The sequence below is a fragment of the Astatotilapia calliptera genome, chromosome 2, assembly GCF_964374335.1.
Source record: "Astatotilapia calliptera chromosome 2, fAstCal68.1, whole genome shotgun sequence".
In the NCBI taxonomy this organism is placed as follows: Eukaryota; Metazoa; Chordata; class Actinopteri; order Cichliformes; family Cichlidae; genus Astatotilapia; species Astatotilapia calliptera.
The window spans coordinates 37426837-37443554 of record NC_137423.1 but is presented as its reverse complement, the minus strand read 5'-3'; the positions used below and the strand labels follow the sequence as shown (position 1 = coordinate 37443554).

General features: G+C 39.2%; 2 long non-coding RNA genes across 2 annotated transcripts in view; both read right to left on the bottom strand.

Annotated features, from left to right (window-relative positions):
- Positions 1-6280: 6280 nt before the first annotated feature.
- LOC145420539 (uncharacterized) overlaps positions 6281-16718 on the bottom strand; it is a 90765-nt gene continuing 80327 nt past the window's right edge. Inside the window, exons 2-4 of the long non-coding RNA XR_013901864.1 lie at positions 8375-8418; positions 8159-8241; positions 6281-6774 (exon numbers count right to left, since the gene is read on the bottom strand). This is a non-coding gene — a long non-coding RNA (uncharacterized LOC145420539). The remainder of the gene's footprint in view (positions 6775-8158; positions 8242-8374; positions 8419-16718) is intronic.
- On the bottom strand, positions 13900-14826 carry LOC113029642 (uncharacterized). The gene is made up of 2 exons (XR_003273454.2): positions 14699-14826; positions 13900-14284 (listed from the first exon to the last, which is right to left on the bottom strand). It is a non-coding gene; the product is annotated as an uncharacterized LOC113029642 (long non-coding RNA).

Here is a 16718-nt window from a genome sequence, read left to right as displayed (position 1 = left end):
CCTAATTATATTTGGGTGACAGGGGAGAGATGGAGGAGAACCATTTTTCTGGCTATTCCACAGTATTCGACTGTCATTACAGTGTCGGTGTATGACACAATGATATAACAGCTTCAATTCAACATCCCAACAACAACATTGCTTCAACATACACAACTTCCATTTACCAACTCTGACCATAAAGATATCTATCATATAGAGATCAATAAGGTTCTCATTTTTATTGCCAATACAGCTCAAAATAGAAGTTTACCTGCGTGAATTCAGTAACATTACATAGCGCTGACAAAACGGATCCTGTACTCTGGCCACTAAGAATCCATGTCTTACATGACGACAGCTGTGTAGAGGTAAAGTACGTTTATATCTACAGTGAGCACGTTTTCACATGAGCAAACGCACTCACAGTCTATGCTGTGCTGTGTTCACAAATGCAACGCTATTCCCGTGTAATGTGATTTTTAAGGCCACTTTTTCAGTGTTGTTCATTCTCTTTCCCCGAGTGTCAGTTAGTGTTCTCATTTCTTTTACCTAACGCTGGCAAACAGCACTGTGTCAGAAAATGTTGCAACTCAGCAACTTATTTCTGTGCTCACCACTTTTAGTTATTTCAACTTTGAGCAAGGAAGGGAGTCAAGAACTGGTTCCAGTTAAAACCAGGTTTAGAGTCCATCGGAACCAAAGTCATGAAAGTTAATCAAACATGCCAATGTTGGATTTATTGTATTAAAAATGATAGATTATCACTGTAGATCTGTGTATTTCTTTTTTTCCTCACATAGGAAACGAATCAGGATTTAATAACAGAACCAAGAACTAGGAATATAAGTAGGATCAGTTAATGGCACTGGTATTAGATATCTCTATGAGTGATCGTCTGGCACTGCTGCTGAAACACTTTATTGCTGCAGATGGTAGGGCAGCTATTAAGTAATAATATAACTGACCCAGAAGTTATTACAGAGAAGTCTATCAGTGCAGCCATGGGCCTCTCTTTAAAAGAATATAGTTTGTTATCTGAGTCCAGATTCATCCATCCATTTCATTAAGTTGACTTATTCAACCTCATCACTTAAAAGCAAAAATAAATAAATAAAAATACTTCTGTTAGCTTTTCACTGTGATAGGGATAAAATAAAACGGTAAATGGATGTATTTATATAGCGCTTTTCTAGTCCCTAAGGACCCCAAAGCGCTTTACATATCCAGTCATCCACACATTCACACACACATTCACACACTGGTGATGGCAGCTACATTGTAGCCACAGCCACCCTGGGGCGCACTGACAGAGGCGAGGCTGCCGGACACTGGCGCCACCGGGCCCTCTGACCACCACCAGTAGGCAACGGGTGAAGTGTCTTGCCCAAGGACACAACGACCGAGACTGTCGGAGCCGGGGCTCGAACCGGCAACCTTCCGATTACAAGGCGAACTCCCAACTCTTGAGCCACAATCACCCCCCCACCCCAAAGAAACCATAATGAAGTTCAACACAGCATGGATATTTTAAATGGCCAGCACTTTCTTGTCAAGGCAAGACTAGTGAATAGCAGAGGAACATGCTGAACTTTTTCTTTTTCTTTTTTTTGACAGTGAGGCATGGCAGTATTGATGGTGAACCACAATGTTCTACAGCAGCACATCCACTAAGCCACAATAGCCATTATGAATACTTTTTTGTATTTTTCAGTATCTGATTTAAAAAAGAAAAAGATAAAGTTTTTGTTTTTTTTGGCTGATAATGCCTTGGGCTTAAATTGTATGAAAGGGACAGGAACATCCCTGTCTACACCAATCAATGAATATGGTGTCTCATTGTTATCTTTGTTGTCCAACTAAAAGGTGAAATAAGAAAAATTAGTAAAGCTTAACATAAAGGTCTTTTTTTAACTTGATTAAAGTTCAAATGACTGATCTGATGTACTGACAGATACGGCGGGATCTTGTACATACGTCTCTTACAGTGAAAAGGGTTTATTTCTAAAAAATAAAAACACTATATTACAGTGTAACAAATGGCTCGGGTAAAATGAGAGATAAATCAGAATTAAATCAAATTAAGGCACTTCTCCATGCAGACAAAGTGACAATTTAACAGAGGGAGCTCTCCATTCAGACTGTCAAGTCATCTGACTATGCCAGTAATACTATAATAATAACAATAATCTCCTATATTTATTTTCCACTTATCTAAAAGCAGAACTGACAAAGTACCCTTGCAGCCTGTTAGGGAAGCTGAAGAGCAGTGATTAAGTGATGGAGGACAAAGCACAGCTAAAAAAATGCATTCAAGGAAAACTGTTGTCTTTGAAGAAACATACTTGTTACCCTATAAGCAGCTGTATATACATAGCTCTGTTCTGTATTGAGTTATGTGTCTTAACACTTGTTTGGCCTTGCTTAAAAGACTCTCAGACAGTTGTACATGTGTACTTGGCATTTTATTGTAGAGAACAGGCATTGTGGTATAATGAGCAGTTTGGGGGAAAATACAGAAGACACTACACCAACTGGTTCCAGCTTCACAACATTTTAAGGATGTTGCTGAGTTTAAAAGCCCAGTGCAGCCACAGTACGCCCACACAGGTGCTAATTATTAAGCCTGACTAGAGCTTGTAGCTTGAGCGTGTAGGTGTCTACAAATTTACGGATTGACTGAAATGTCTCTTCTATCTGAGAAAATTAACTTGTTCATCATTTTGCTAGATTTACCTAACTGCAGAATGGAGCCGAAGCCAGTAATGCCCACATGGACTGAAACTATTTAACCTAGAGTCAGGGGTAACTGTTCACAGGAAAGACACTTGATTATTTTGTTATTTGGTATGACATGAGCCTCAAACTGTAGTTAGCTTTGTTCCAGGGCCTCAGTGTTATAACTAAGGACCCCTTGTTTCAAAGAAACTCAAATTTTACCCACAACATTAGCTGAGCTGGTTGTTCATGTTAGTGCCTTGGTGAGTGCTTTAACTGCACTAACTCATGTCTTCCATCTTCCTGTTTGTAACCTGAAAATCAATGTCAATATGTCTTGTTGAAGGATAGCTCCTAAATGCATCATGTTGACAGAAATGGTGCTGCCAGACTCACTACAATGGGTGACGTGCTCAACCAAATTGTGTCACATTTACTTTAAAGTGCAAGTAAATGTGTTTTCATGCACGCTCCAGTGTCATAAGACACTGCTGTAGTTGGACTATAATGAAACAATTTCAGACAGAGCTGTGCCGAAGGACATCCAAGGCAAGGATGTCTCGTTTTGTTAAATGCCTGTTGCCTCAGCCTCTCTCTTCTCATGTCCTTCACTTGCATCATTGGCAGGAGGCACGAAGATGCAAATAGGGTATCCAAGGAGAGCAATCAGAGGTGTAAAAAAACTGAGGAGAGATACTGTCACCGTATTTGTTTGCGCTCGTGTATCTGCACCTGCTGATTATATTATCCAAATCGCATGCTCTTCCTTCTCAGGCTTCTTATGAATCCAATCATCTTAATTTTCAAAGACTGCTTTTCAAATTTTGTAGTAACTTTGCAGAAGCTTTAATGAAACGAGATGTATGTGTTTAATTAGTTTTTCACTTTTTTTTCTTTTTTTTTGAGCCACCTCTCATTTCTTTACATTTTGCTTTATGCTGTGTGTGTGTGTGTGTGTGTGTGTGTGTGTGTGTGTGTGTGTGTGTGTGTGTGTGTGTGTGTGGCTGGCTCAGGAGGAAGGAATGCATGTTAAGAATGACTCAAAAGGTTCATGAGGTTCAGCGCTAACAGACTAAAATGCAACCATGCATCCTTCACTGAACTTATGTATTTATGAGTTCAATAAAGGTCAGGTTTACAGCTAAAAGGCCTCCTTCAGCTGTCTAAGTGCAGCCATAACATGGATGCGGAGTCAAAACTCAGACAGCACTTAACAGTCAACTTGGACTGACCTGAGAGTTCCTCTTCATAAATGGTTAAAGGCTGATACAGACAGAAATGGTAGGAGTGGCGTTATTGGAAATGAGCTGGCAGCGTGCTTCAAACAGACTTGTTTCTTTCTATCCGATAAAACGTCTCCTTCTGAAGGTAGATCATGCTAAATTCCTAACAGAGAAGTTGCCACACATTTTCTTATGAGCATGAAGAGTTTTGCTTCAGCTGAGTTACATATCATGTTGTGGTGTGCAGTAACTTTTACTGAAAATTACTTCACCAAAGAGGGCCAGAGGTTGTAGAGTTGCCATCGAGATATTGACCATTCACTGACAATGACCAGTGATGGACGTATTATAAAATTCTTCGCTATAAGTAAAATTGTGTATCATAAGCAGTGAGCTTTTGTCTCTCTGTCGCCCAGAATCCACTAAAACTTTTTCTCTGTGGAAAAATTACCTGTCGTCTCCCAGCTGGTCCACCTCCTACCTGCTTGTTCATACTCAACCATTGCTCTCCACCCAAGGAACCTTGAAAAGTCTATCTCTGCACAGCTTTAGCCTTGGATCTCTCAAATAAGCATCAAATCCTCCTGCTGCCTGGCAGACAAGTCCTCCCAATCTGTGAAACTGAGTGTGTTTCTCTAACTGCAAGTTCTAGTTGTTGCCGTCTGAAAATACTTGCCAAAAAACTAGAAAGCTGTCCATCTCTGGTTAAGAGTCCAAAAATCAGAATTGCCTCATTTAGCTATGATACATTTTTATGATATTCCATCCTCTTTGAATTATACAATATATATCAGACAAGCTTTTCAACTTACCCTGCTTTTCAGGCATGTCCTACGAGCACGAGCCCCAAAAGCAGGCCACGTACACACTGGTGTCTTGGGCCTGGGTAATTTAAACCTATATTAAGGTGTGTGTTAGCTTTGTAGCTTAGCATAAAATGATATTTTTTGCATACATTTTTTTTACCCTCATGCTTCTATGCTTTATATTGCCCATTTATGTCTATAAAATGTATAGTGTTTTCTTTAATGGTATTAACAAAATAGAAAAATAAAAAAATCATATGTGGTCATCTCCATTGACAATACACAAACAAGTTAAACTCACGACTATTTTCCTTAATCCTGTCCTTGTACTTTATGATACATTATATAGCTGGCATATAAAGAATGCAGTATTTGCATATATACTACAAAAAGCACTGACTTTCACTGGTTTATTGTATCTATGAAAGATGGAGGCAAAAAATGGATTTTGAACAGCAGGGGAAATGTGTCCCCTGCCTTACATCTCTGCATATATTGCAGCAGGTTACAGTGGCTGACTCAGCTGTAATGAGACATTAATGAAGATGTTGGGTAATTTGGGCCGGCAATAGAAACTGGCAGGGAAAATAAAGAGAGGGAGGAGGAAGGATAAGGCAAAGGTAGGAAAGCACCAGCTGTTTTTCCAGACTCTCCACGAGGGGAGTCACAGCTGTCCTCTTCCTCTCAACTCTCCTCCGTCTCCCTAACCTTTTCCTCAATTTTTCCTCTACACACCACCCTTCAGAAACCACTTCAGCAAAATGACTTTAATGAAGATGCATTACTGCACTAAAGCCTAATCCATTGTTGCCACACAGATTGAGTCCTCCACGCATACACCTCTCGCTCTCATAGTGTGGGCACAAGAGTTTCCTTTCATCTCCATCATGTTGGACAGCTACCCATTTCAGCTGCAAAGTTTTTGAGTCTTGCAAAACATAAAAAGCAACGTCTGCAAAGGCTGGCTGAGTGTAAGAGGAGTAAATGGAAAAGATTGCATTCGATAGGTAAAACGTGGTTGCCAAAGCTAGCTGCAACTTTAACCTTAAATGCAGAATAACAGATATTTTGATTATGCATGTGTGGATCAGTGGTGGGTGGTGACTTTTACTGAAAAGCAAGCAGAGATGATGGCCCCAACTCCTATCCTCCTACCTGGTTGCAGACAGGGAGCAAAAGTGTAATTTTTAAAACTGAATGCAGGGATGTCAGTGCAAAAGACTTAAGAGCTCTGAATTTCTAATGACAGTGGATAATAATAAACAGATGGATACACACATGGATGCTTCATTAGTTCTAAAATATTCTTTGTACTTTCAAAGTAATGTTGATGAAGTCTGGGCGCATTTAAGAGTGAGATGGTATGTCCTCTTAAGGACATATCAATGACATTTGTCGTTTTGTTCTCGTGGAGCACATTAAAGAAATAAAGAAATGGAAAGTGGTAGAAACTAAGCAAGTTTCATCATTAGAATCTTTACTATTATTCAAAAGAATATTGGAGAAACAAAGATATCGGCCAAAACTCTCCTGATTCAGTTTCAAAAATCAGAATCAGAATCAGAATACTTTATTCATCCCGAGGGAAATTAGGGTTACAGCAGGCAGCACGCTAATGGCGCATGCGCACTCACAAAGGAACCTTCTGACCAACTTTACACAAACATCACATTGGGCAGACATGTCAGAAGGTAGGCTGATAGGAAAAAAACAACGAAAATACACTACATGAGGTAAGAGGAGGAGAAAAAAAAACTCCACTCAGACTGAGCTCCTAGTGGGAGAACAGTTTGATAAAAGAAAAAACACCTCAGCACAAAAGCACATGACTATCAATACACCATAGAAACACGAGACAAGCAACAGGGCGGGTAAAGGGTAAGAGAGAGCCGGCGTAGACAGCGCATCCGGTCCTGCAGCATCTGTGCTGGTCCAGTTGACTGCTATCATCCCCGGTAGGGCACAAGCATCGAAGGCGTTGGAAAGGGAGGGGGATGTCAAGCTGTCAAGTCTGCATTGTCATCAACTCCTAAACCGTTTGTCTGCAGCTGCAACAAGAAAAGGTCTCCAGTCAACAGTGAGATTGTGCAGTAGATGTTTTCTGTTTGTGGTTATGATTCTTGCTTATGTTTATGCATCTTTATTATAAATATCGCTGTCTCTTTTTGGACACAACGTCAATACATTTCCCTTTCCCCGAGTAATTTTAGTGGTCACAAAGTCTTGATATGAAAATCAAAGCTTTATTTTTATTACTAATTATTAAGAGGGATATTACAGCTTCTTCTTAGCTCTTCTTAGCTATTTTTTAAAATATATTTCACAGATGTTACCTGACGTTCCCTGTTAAATAGAAATAAGCTTCACCAGCTCATTTTTCTTCGGTAAATCTCTCAAGTGCATCCAGAGTTAATGGCCTTCTTCACCAGGAGTTTTTTACGTGGTTGTCATGATTTCTTCCACCTTGATGATATTCCTAATTCCAGACATCGCCACTGTCTTCTTTGGGACGTATACCTATCCCTTTCTTCTCCTAACAAAATCTCTTTGGTTAAAGAGTTCCAAAGGACTTGCATCTAGTATGCATAATCTTTCTCCATACTTTAATCTGGCTTTAAGGTGTCTCTTTTTTTTTTTTTGGTCCACAACCTCGTACTCTACTCCTGTTCAGGGTCCAAGTGACTGTTTTCTGACTTGTCTAGACATTCACTAGTGCCTTGGCAGTTGTTCTCAGACACATCTTTAGACACATCACTCGCAAATTTTCTTCAGATAGTCTTTGAAATCTTTCTACTTCTGCCAGATTTGTCCTGTACTGTGTGGCTCTCTTTAAATTTTCCTACTACTCACTTCAGTTCTTGACAGTTGGAAAATGCAGTAATTCACTTTGTATCTCCTGTTTTATGAGAATCAACAATCCTTTTTCCTCAAGTCTAAACTGACGTCTTTTGTTGTTGGCACGATGCTTTCTGAAGTGACAGCTCAAACCCTTTTTTTTATAGAAGTTTTTATACCTGCAAATTGGAAGAGAACCCTTTATTTTTAACTTGATTTTATGTGCTTTGGGCATATCCCTACACAGCAGTGGTTTGTTCTATGGATCAATGAAACAGTCCGTTTTTCAGGGGGCTAATTATATTGACCCTTTAAAAAAGAAAAACGTCAGTATAATATAATTCTGTTTCTGTTTATATGAATTCTTTCTAAAACAAACTAGTATGTTTACACAAGCTATGTTGAAAATTCTCATTTAAAAAAGGACTTACATTTCATAGATGGACTTATCTTTTGTTTTTCTTTCACTGTAACGATATTAGGGATGTTTGCTATCACTGACATCATACAGACCCAACAGTAAAATAAACTTTATGCACAGAGACTAGCACTCTTGCCTCACAGCAAGAAGCAAGACGGTTCTGAGTTTGATTTCACCTCGTGGGGGCCTTTTTGTGTGGAGTTTGTGTGTTCTTCTCCTGTATTTGTGCACTCTCTCCAGGTACACCAGCTGCCTCCCACTGTCCAAAAATATGCAATTAGTGGGGATAGGTTAATTGATGATTCTGAATTGCCCATAGGTATGAATCTGTGTTATATGTCTGTCTGTGCTAACTCTGCTCCAGATTATCTACCTGTCCAGGGTATACCTACCTCTTGGCCTATGGTACCTGGGCTAGGTTCCAGCCCCTCTGTGACTGTGATAAGAATAAACACAAGAGAATGGATGAATGGATAAAATATGGACAAGTGGGATAGCTATAGAACTATTTAATAAATAAACAAGGTGGAGTGTGTCACTATGAAGACACCCAAAGAGTCAGCAGAGGATATTTATATTGCTCAAATTTCAAAAATGTCATTTTGGTCTGACTTAAGAACTGCCAGTGATGCTCTTTAATTGTTCTTGACTTCTCATACAGTGTATGAAGTGCTCTATAAAGTTAATAGGGAACAGTAATGACATCTTGTGATTTAGACAGAGTTGAGCTCTTAGTAATTCAGTTTATTATTCAGATTTAATGATTGTCCTTCAACAGTATGAATGCTCAATAAATGTAACACTCCTTGTGACAATTTGCAAATTAATGCAGATTTGTTAAAAGGGTATTTGTGAAGGCAATTTGAGAGACTAATTTCTCACAGGAAGAGCAGTCAAAATACTATTACTGACTGGCAGACAATACTAGCTCTTCTAAATTAAATGCCTCATTAGGGGGAATTCAGCGCTTTTAAGTGGAGTCCATGAATTAACACTCAGTTCAGCTGTGATGTGATGCCATTGAAATGCATTTTCTAGACATACTAGTTTCAAGTAAAATCGCCCCTACCTCAAATAAAATAAATAAATAACATTACAGTATTTTATTCAAAAAGGCGACTGTGCTCCTATTTCAGTATTTTGAGGTGTTTATGCTTGCCTCTTCTTAGAGCAATGTGGAAAACATAAATCACTGTCCTGTGTGTGAAGGTTTAGGGGTTTTTGTATAAATTATTTATAACATTGTTGACTGTATTTGTATAATTGCATTGTATCTGTGGCACTTGTATTTGCAGGGCATAAACACTGAGTCACATTTTTCACTGGGGTTGTGAACTATAGTTTAGGAGACTCTGCCTGAAAGGGATTATTGGGATGTTGACGTGTTTACAATTTTTTATTTTAAGTAAGCCAAGTTATACAGAGGGATCAGCATGCAGAAACATTATCTTCTTCTAAACCCTGTTGTTGTAAACTTGGCACATTTGATATGCGGCGAAGCGCACACACACACACACACACACACACACACACACACACACACACACACACACACACACACACACACACACACACACACACACACACAAACGCTAAATGCTTTCATATTTTCAGCTGCTGACCCAGCGTGACCTGAAGAAACAGGCGCTAGTGCGTGCATCGCAACTCCATGATCACAGACTGAGCGATACAGGCTATATACTGTCATTATGTATAAATAATTCAACTTACTAGGAAATACTATTTTTCACATTCTGGGTGTCAGATGAGAAAATCGATAATACTTTCCAGTAACTATGAAGCTCTAAGCAGCAGGAAGTTAACTTAGCTTCAAGTGAAAATAGGGGAAAGAAAGTCTGTCTTTGTTTCGAGGCAAGTGAAACCACCTACAAATGCTAAAAGTGCACACTAATTAACATATAACTCATAGTTTTGCCCACTATTATCCCAGGGTATATCTCTACAAAGACTGAAGGCTGCAGGGAAACAATACACATCCCAAGGCAGGCAAATAGCTCTACGGTAAGCTGGTAGGTGATATATTTATTGTACCTTTGGATGGAGCCAGGTTGTTTCTTCCTGCTTTGCTAAGCTAAGCCAGCCACCTGATACATATATAAATGTATGCTTAATGTACAGACATAAGAGAATAATAATTATTATCACCATCTGCATAGTGTAGGAGTTTAGAAATTTGATATATAGATATCAAACAAGTGGAACTACTTGATGTGGTAACCCAGCAGCCCAAAGTACCTTACACCAGCTACATCATTACAGATAGCTATGCACAATTTCACACCCATACAACTCTGTATTCTGCATATGCTCAGCAAATCAGAACCTCATCAAATCTATGGGGGCTGGATGAGAACTACTACCTTTTTAGTGACTCATGGAACTGCAGGGTACTCCTTAAAGTGGTCACTACTTATACAGTAAACATCCTGAGCTTCAGCTGCACTTTGAGGATGACTTACCCCACCCACAGGCATACGCAGGTATAAAAACACTCAGAAAATCCTCCTCTGGACACATTTGGTATTTTCAAACCTTTACTTAGCAGGAAAATGATTTAACAGCACATCCTTAATTATAAGTGCCAGAGGGAGTAAACGCAGAGGAGGGAGGGCTCCAGACATTTTAAACACTGACAGTGGGAGATACCTATTGTGGTGAGTGTAAGAGTCCACTGCTGATGCTCAGTGACTTGCTCAGAGGCACTTGGAGAGCAGCAGAGGGGGAGAAAATGCTGTTACTCATCGCTTCTCCTACACGTATTTTTCAGTCTGTAAGTTCAGGCCAACAATGGGGGAAAAAAGATTCTGTAACCTTTAGGCAGTGCTTGCTCCCACCTCTACACATGTAGGCAGCTATATCTTACTCGGACTATTGAAAATTCAAAGAGACAAAACTATATTGCTCTAAAGCTGTATTGAATGTTTCTAAGGGTTAGAGAAGAGAAAGGACCACATCTGCACAATAAAATGTTGAAACTTTGTAATCTGGTATGAACTATTGTCCAGTCCTGTATTTTGTATTTGTATCTTTATTTATTTCAGACATAATAAAACAAACAAAAAAAACCAATATATACTCGTCTACATGTATTTTCATTTACGAATATGAATATATGTGTAGATATACACACACACACGTATTTGTACAGACAAACAAGAAAAATATAATAAAATAAAACACATTCGTCTAACATGAGATAACAGTTGTCTGGTCTGAAAAGGAGTAGGAAGAAGTATGCACATACTTATTAACTCCTACCCCTGCTCAACATCTTATTAATCCCACATATTTACCTAATTCTCCTCATCACATATTCCACACAATACACAAGAAAACTTATATCAACAAGGCTGGCACGATTTTTATAATTTAAATACGAGTTGACATATTTATACATACAATGGGTGATTGTCTTTTTCAATATCATATCCTTCCAAGAGTAATTTTCGAAGTGTCTTTATGAACTTGCCAATTGTCGTCAAATTAGTTGGGTCTGACACTCTAACATAGTCATGGAGTGACTATGTTAGAGTCCCTGGCCATGGTTATAAAGACAGAAGCATAAGATGAATAAAAAAGTCTTAATTTTCTTTCCCTGCTGCCCAGTAAAGTAGAAGAATTGGTAAATGAAAATGTCTGAGGTCAAAACCTGAATTACATTTTAAGCTTCTGAGATCTGATTCTTTTTTTATGACCACATCCCTGTATCTCATTGACATGAGTGCTTCATAATCTCAACCCTCATTTCAGTTCTGCTGTTTGTCACAAAGGAAAGGTACAACTGGCTCTACACTGAATTTTACAGCATGTCATCTATAGTCCTCATGATGTGGTTATTTGTTTAACTTGCACTCAAGTTCAACAGCACTCTTGGTACTGCCTGTCTCAGTGACCTATGATCCCCATGCAGTTGTTCTCACCACTTCTGTTTATGTCACTTGAAATAACATTACGCTACCTTACATTAATTTACTGGAGACCCAACAGTACCTTGTCCCTAAACCAGCCCCCTCTGAACTCAGTAGTAGTTTAAGTTATGATGACTTTTTTCCAAAGTGAGGCGGGTCCTCACATTGTGACTGTATAATCACAGGTATGCCCCAGTAACATGAGTAATACAAGTGTGTACGCACACATATACACAGACCCTGTACTCCTCCACAATGTGACAAAATGTTTGAACAATAAGGCCAAAAACACTTAACCTGACAAAGAGAACCAACATTTATCAGACAGCTAAAAGTAAACTTTCGCACTAAAAGATAATTAGAGGTATTGCTGTCATAGCTGAGACGCTTATAAATACCAAAAATGTGGTCGTTCCAGATGCGTTTTGTATTTGATTTCAAAGCCAAACAGGATATTTACTTGCTATGTGAATACTGTATATAGTGTGTTAATGTAATGTTATAAACTCCATGATTTTCAGTTTGTTTATATAACAGTTATTATCCTACTGTGCAAAAGTGTTGAGCCACCACTTATCTCTTTATATTTTGCTAAGACAAAGGGAAGTAGGTGCAGGTATTTACTGGAACATGTGCAAATATTAGTATAAGTTGGTGGGGATAGGTTAATTGGAAACTCTAAATTGCCCATAGGTATGAATGTGGGAGTGAATGTGAGTGTGAAAGTGTCTATGTGTTAGCGCTGCGACAGACTGGCGACCTGTCAGGGTGTACCCTGCGTCTTGCCCTAAGACAGCTGGGATAGGCTCCAGTAGAGAATGGAAGGATGGATGTACGAATATACAGGGAAATGTGATATATAAGGCAAAAAAATTTTCATGCACTTTGTATAGAATTCTAATGAGTTTAAAAAACAATATTAGTTATGACGACTTTTATTTTTAACACAGCCTGAAATCTCTTAGGCAAGCTTTCTTGTAATTTCTTCAAGCACTATTCAGCAATAGTTCTCCATGCTTCTTGAAGGACGTTCAAAACACTTCTTTATATGGTGGCTGCCTTCTCTTCTGTTACCTGTTAAGATGATCCCAGACTGCTTTAATGATGCTGATTGTGTTTCATTGTAGGGTGTTCTATCAAGGTGACTTTTATCACGTTGCCAGTGTTTCGCATCATTGCCATGGTGAAATACAAAGTTGTTACCAATAAAACGCTTTCCACATTGCATTGTATGGTGGCTCAAAATGTGACAGTGGTTATCTGTGTTCATAATTCCATCAATTTTAACAAAACACCGTGGCTGTAATGCAGCCCCAACCCGTGACAGGGTCTCAACCGTGTTTTACAGATGCCACTCATACTCATCTCTCTCCTGACCACCTCCCCTTTCCCCTCACTAATGGATGGCATCCTGACAGTCACCCCTCCTTTGAGACCATTTTCTGATAAGCCTTCGGTAAAGGGCGCAATGCATCTGTCCAGTCAGGGTCTTTGCTGGATATTTTTTCTTGTGTCTTAAGAATTGATTTTAGATATACTATTCATCTGCTTTAGATCACTTGTCCAGTTTCTGAATTTTTTAAGGACACACTACACACTGCCTGTCCTTAATTTCAATAAAGAAAGGGGGATAAATTATAATTTTTTGCTAAGTTGTCTGATATCTGTGTCATGGTCCTGAGTCTGAGGACTCAGTGGTTTTGGTTTTGATTATTATCTTATGTTTTAGGTTCATTCTTGTTGGGAATTTCTTGTTTTCAGGTTTTGTATTTCGAGCTCCTTTTCTTCTGTGTCTCTGTGCCTGCCCTGGTCCCATGTCTTTGTGTTTCCTCCCTGTTGCCATGTCTTGTGTTAAGCTCGTGTCTTTGTGTAACCACTGACTCATTTTAAATAGTTTAGGACAGCCAAACTACGGACCAGTTGCTAGGTTCGGCAGGGCTACAATAGAAAGCGAGGCGAATGCAGAATGAAATGGCTGGAGACAGGAATTTGAGCAGCAACAGTTATTATTTTGCACAAAAATGAAATAAACAAGACACAAATTCCACATTGACAGTAGTAGTGATAATAACCATAACAATAATAAGAATAAGCCGGCAAAACAAAAATAACCCCAAAAATAGTCGTTTGAGCTCAATATTCAATTGTCTTTTTGTCTTTGGTCATTTGTCAAGTCAAAAATTCTTAGTCTAGTTCTTGTTCTCTTTCGTTTGTGGTTTGTGTGTTACCACTTGGAAGTCTCCATCGAGGAAGAAGAGTAAGTTCCTCTGCAAAGTTCAGTCTGGGCTCAGGCTCGCCATCTCCATCCGGAGAGAATCCATTGGAATCCAAAATCTTAGTTCCTTCCACACGGACAAGGGAAAAAAACCTAGCCTGCACAACAATATTAACATTATTGTACACAGCCAGCTCCGTTTCTTCTCTTGTATCACAGCTATAGCTTTAGTTCTTTATCTCTTTTCACATTTCTTTCACATTACCACAGTAATACATTACATGCATGCTTTGAATATATCTCTCGTTATACATGAAATTATTTTAACCATGTAAACAACAAATGAATTTCTTGTTCTCTTTTTAACCATGAAATTATGATTAATAGGTATAACCAGCAAGATAATACATTTTTCCAGTCATCCTTCAAGTATGCTAAACAAATCCTACCACAACAGCATTTCAACCGTTTTTAAACAGCAAATTACCACTCGCGAATCGGTATGAACAGAAGAAACAACTTTTAGCAACAGACTAACACATTAACTTTTCAAACCCATGGGCTAAACTCACCAAAATGTTAGAAAATTCCGCACGAGCTATCCGTGACCTGTCTCATCTATTTCCACGTGCGAAAAGATCTAGCTCATGTGAAATGATGGTCTGGTGTTTCGGAAGACGGGGCTAAAACCACCTTCAACCAATGAAAAAGGCATTTATCCCTTGTGATCCAGCAACAGAAAATAAAGTTTGCTAGAGGATCACACTTCCTTTTTTCAAAATAAATGTTTCTTTTCAAAATAAAATAATGAAAATACATTTATACAATCAAAACGAAAACAAGAAAAAAATAACAAAAGGTAGTTTTCTCTACTGGGTTACACTTTGCATACCTGTTGTATTTCCTGTTTTACTTTGAAGGTTCTTGTCTTATGTCAGTGTGTTCACTTTACGTTTCCCCTGTCTCGTCAGCAGTGTTGGGGAGTAACGGGATACATGTACCGCCGTTACGTATTTAAAATACAAAATATGAGTACCTGTATTCCGTTACAGTTACCGTTTAAAAAGGTGGTATTCAGAATACAGTTACTTTGTTGAAATAAATGGATTACACGGCGGTACTTCCTGTTTCATATTGTGGCGGGTCAGGACTGTTTGGGTTTTGTTTGACAGAAAATTCCAAATTCGTAGACTCCTCCAAATGCAGCCGACAAATGCGTCCTCCTTTTCCCCGAATTTGAAGGATGGGTCGGGTGCGTCTTTCGTGGCCTACCATATCCCAGAATTCATAGCGCGGCCCAGCCAAACTCCAGTTTCCAACAATGGCGGCCGCTACTAAGTTTTAAAATTACTCATACTATTCTTTCTGGGTCACAAAATAAACTTTTAACATATTTTCAGGCGAGAAAGTAGTTGTGTAAACATCAAATATCTGCTTGGTTTATCAAGATATCCCATATTTGCAAAAGTGCTTCGACGTTTTCGGAGACGTCTGCTACCCACCAGCTCGACAGCTAGCCGGGAGCTCGAGGATTACTGATGCGGCCGAGAACGGCACAACTCCCGGCACATCATTTTCAGATCACCGCGGAGTTTCGCTGCTCGGGTTAAACGTAATATATAAGTCACTTAGACAACCCAAAAATGTTATTGTTGGGCTTTTTTTCAGTGTTTTGTTTGTTCGTGAGTCAATCTGTTTGGCTGAGATTAAAGTTATTAGATTAGATAAAATAAAACTTTATTAATCCCCCGGGTGGGTTCCTCCTTGGTTTTCACACAGCTGACTAAACGTCAAACAGAAAACTGATTAAACAGACGTGTGAGACGGTCGAGAGTTTACGCCAGCGTCCTGTTATATTTTAGATAGCAAGAAGCAGACAGCCGAGTTTATTAAACTCCACCGAGACAGTGGTGACACTAATCAGAAGGCTAGACCGTCCAATTTCACGGCCGTTTACTTCCGGTCTACCCGACCTTCTGAGGACCCGGCCCATGTAGACCGCGAAGGCCGGGTCCTCAGGAGGATGCAGCCCATGAATTTGGACACGACCTATGTGTCTGTGAGCGCGAGGAGGGAGAAAAAGGAGAGTGGAAAAGCAGAGTTGTCACTGAGCAGAAACGGGAGCTGGAAGCATGTAAATATAATAATAACCACCGCAGCCAAGAAGAGTAAGTACACTATTAAGACTCGACTGTACACTGTGTTCGTGTTTTCCTCAGAAACAATAAGTTCCGTTGGAGCAGCCTTTCAACGCCTCTCTCTGTCTCTCGCTAGCAAACTTGACCCACACAACAAAGTAAAGCTATTTTTTGGCTACGAGCCGACAGGGACCCCGCCGTATTAGTCAGAGGTCCCTTTACTACAGTTCGGAGCCGCGGACCTTCAGTAATAGTAATAAATCACACAGCAATAGTACATTCATGTAGTTGTAAAAAGCATGATAATATATTAAGTAATCCAAAGTATTCAGAATATGTTACTGTCATTGAGTAACGTAACGGAATACCTTACAGATTACAGATTACAGAATACATGCCCCAAAATGTATTCTGTAATCTGTAATGGAATACATTTTAAAAGTAACCTTCCCAA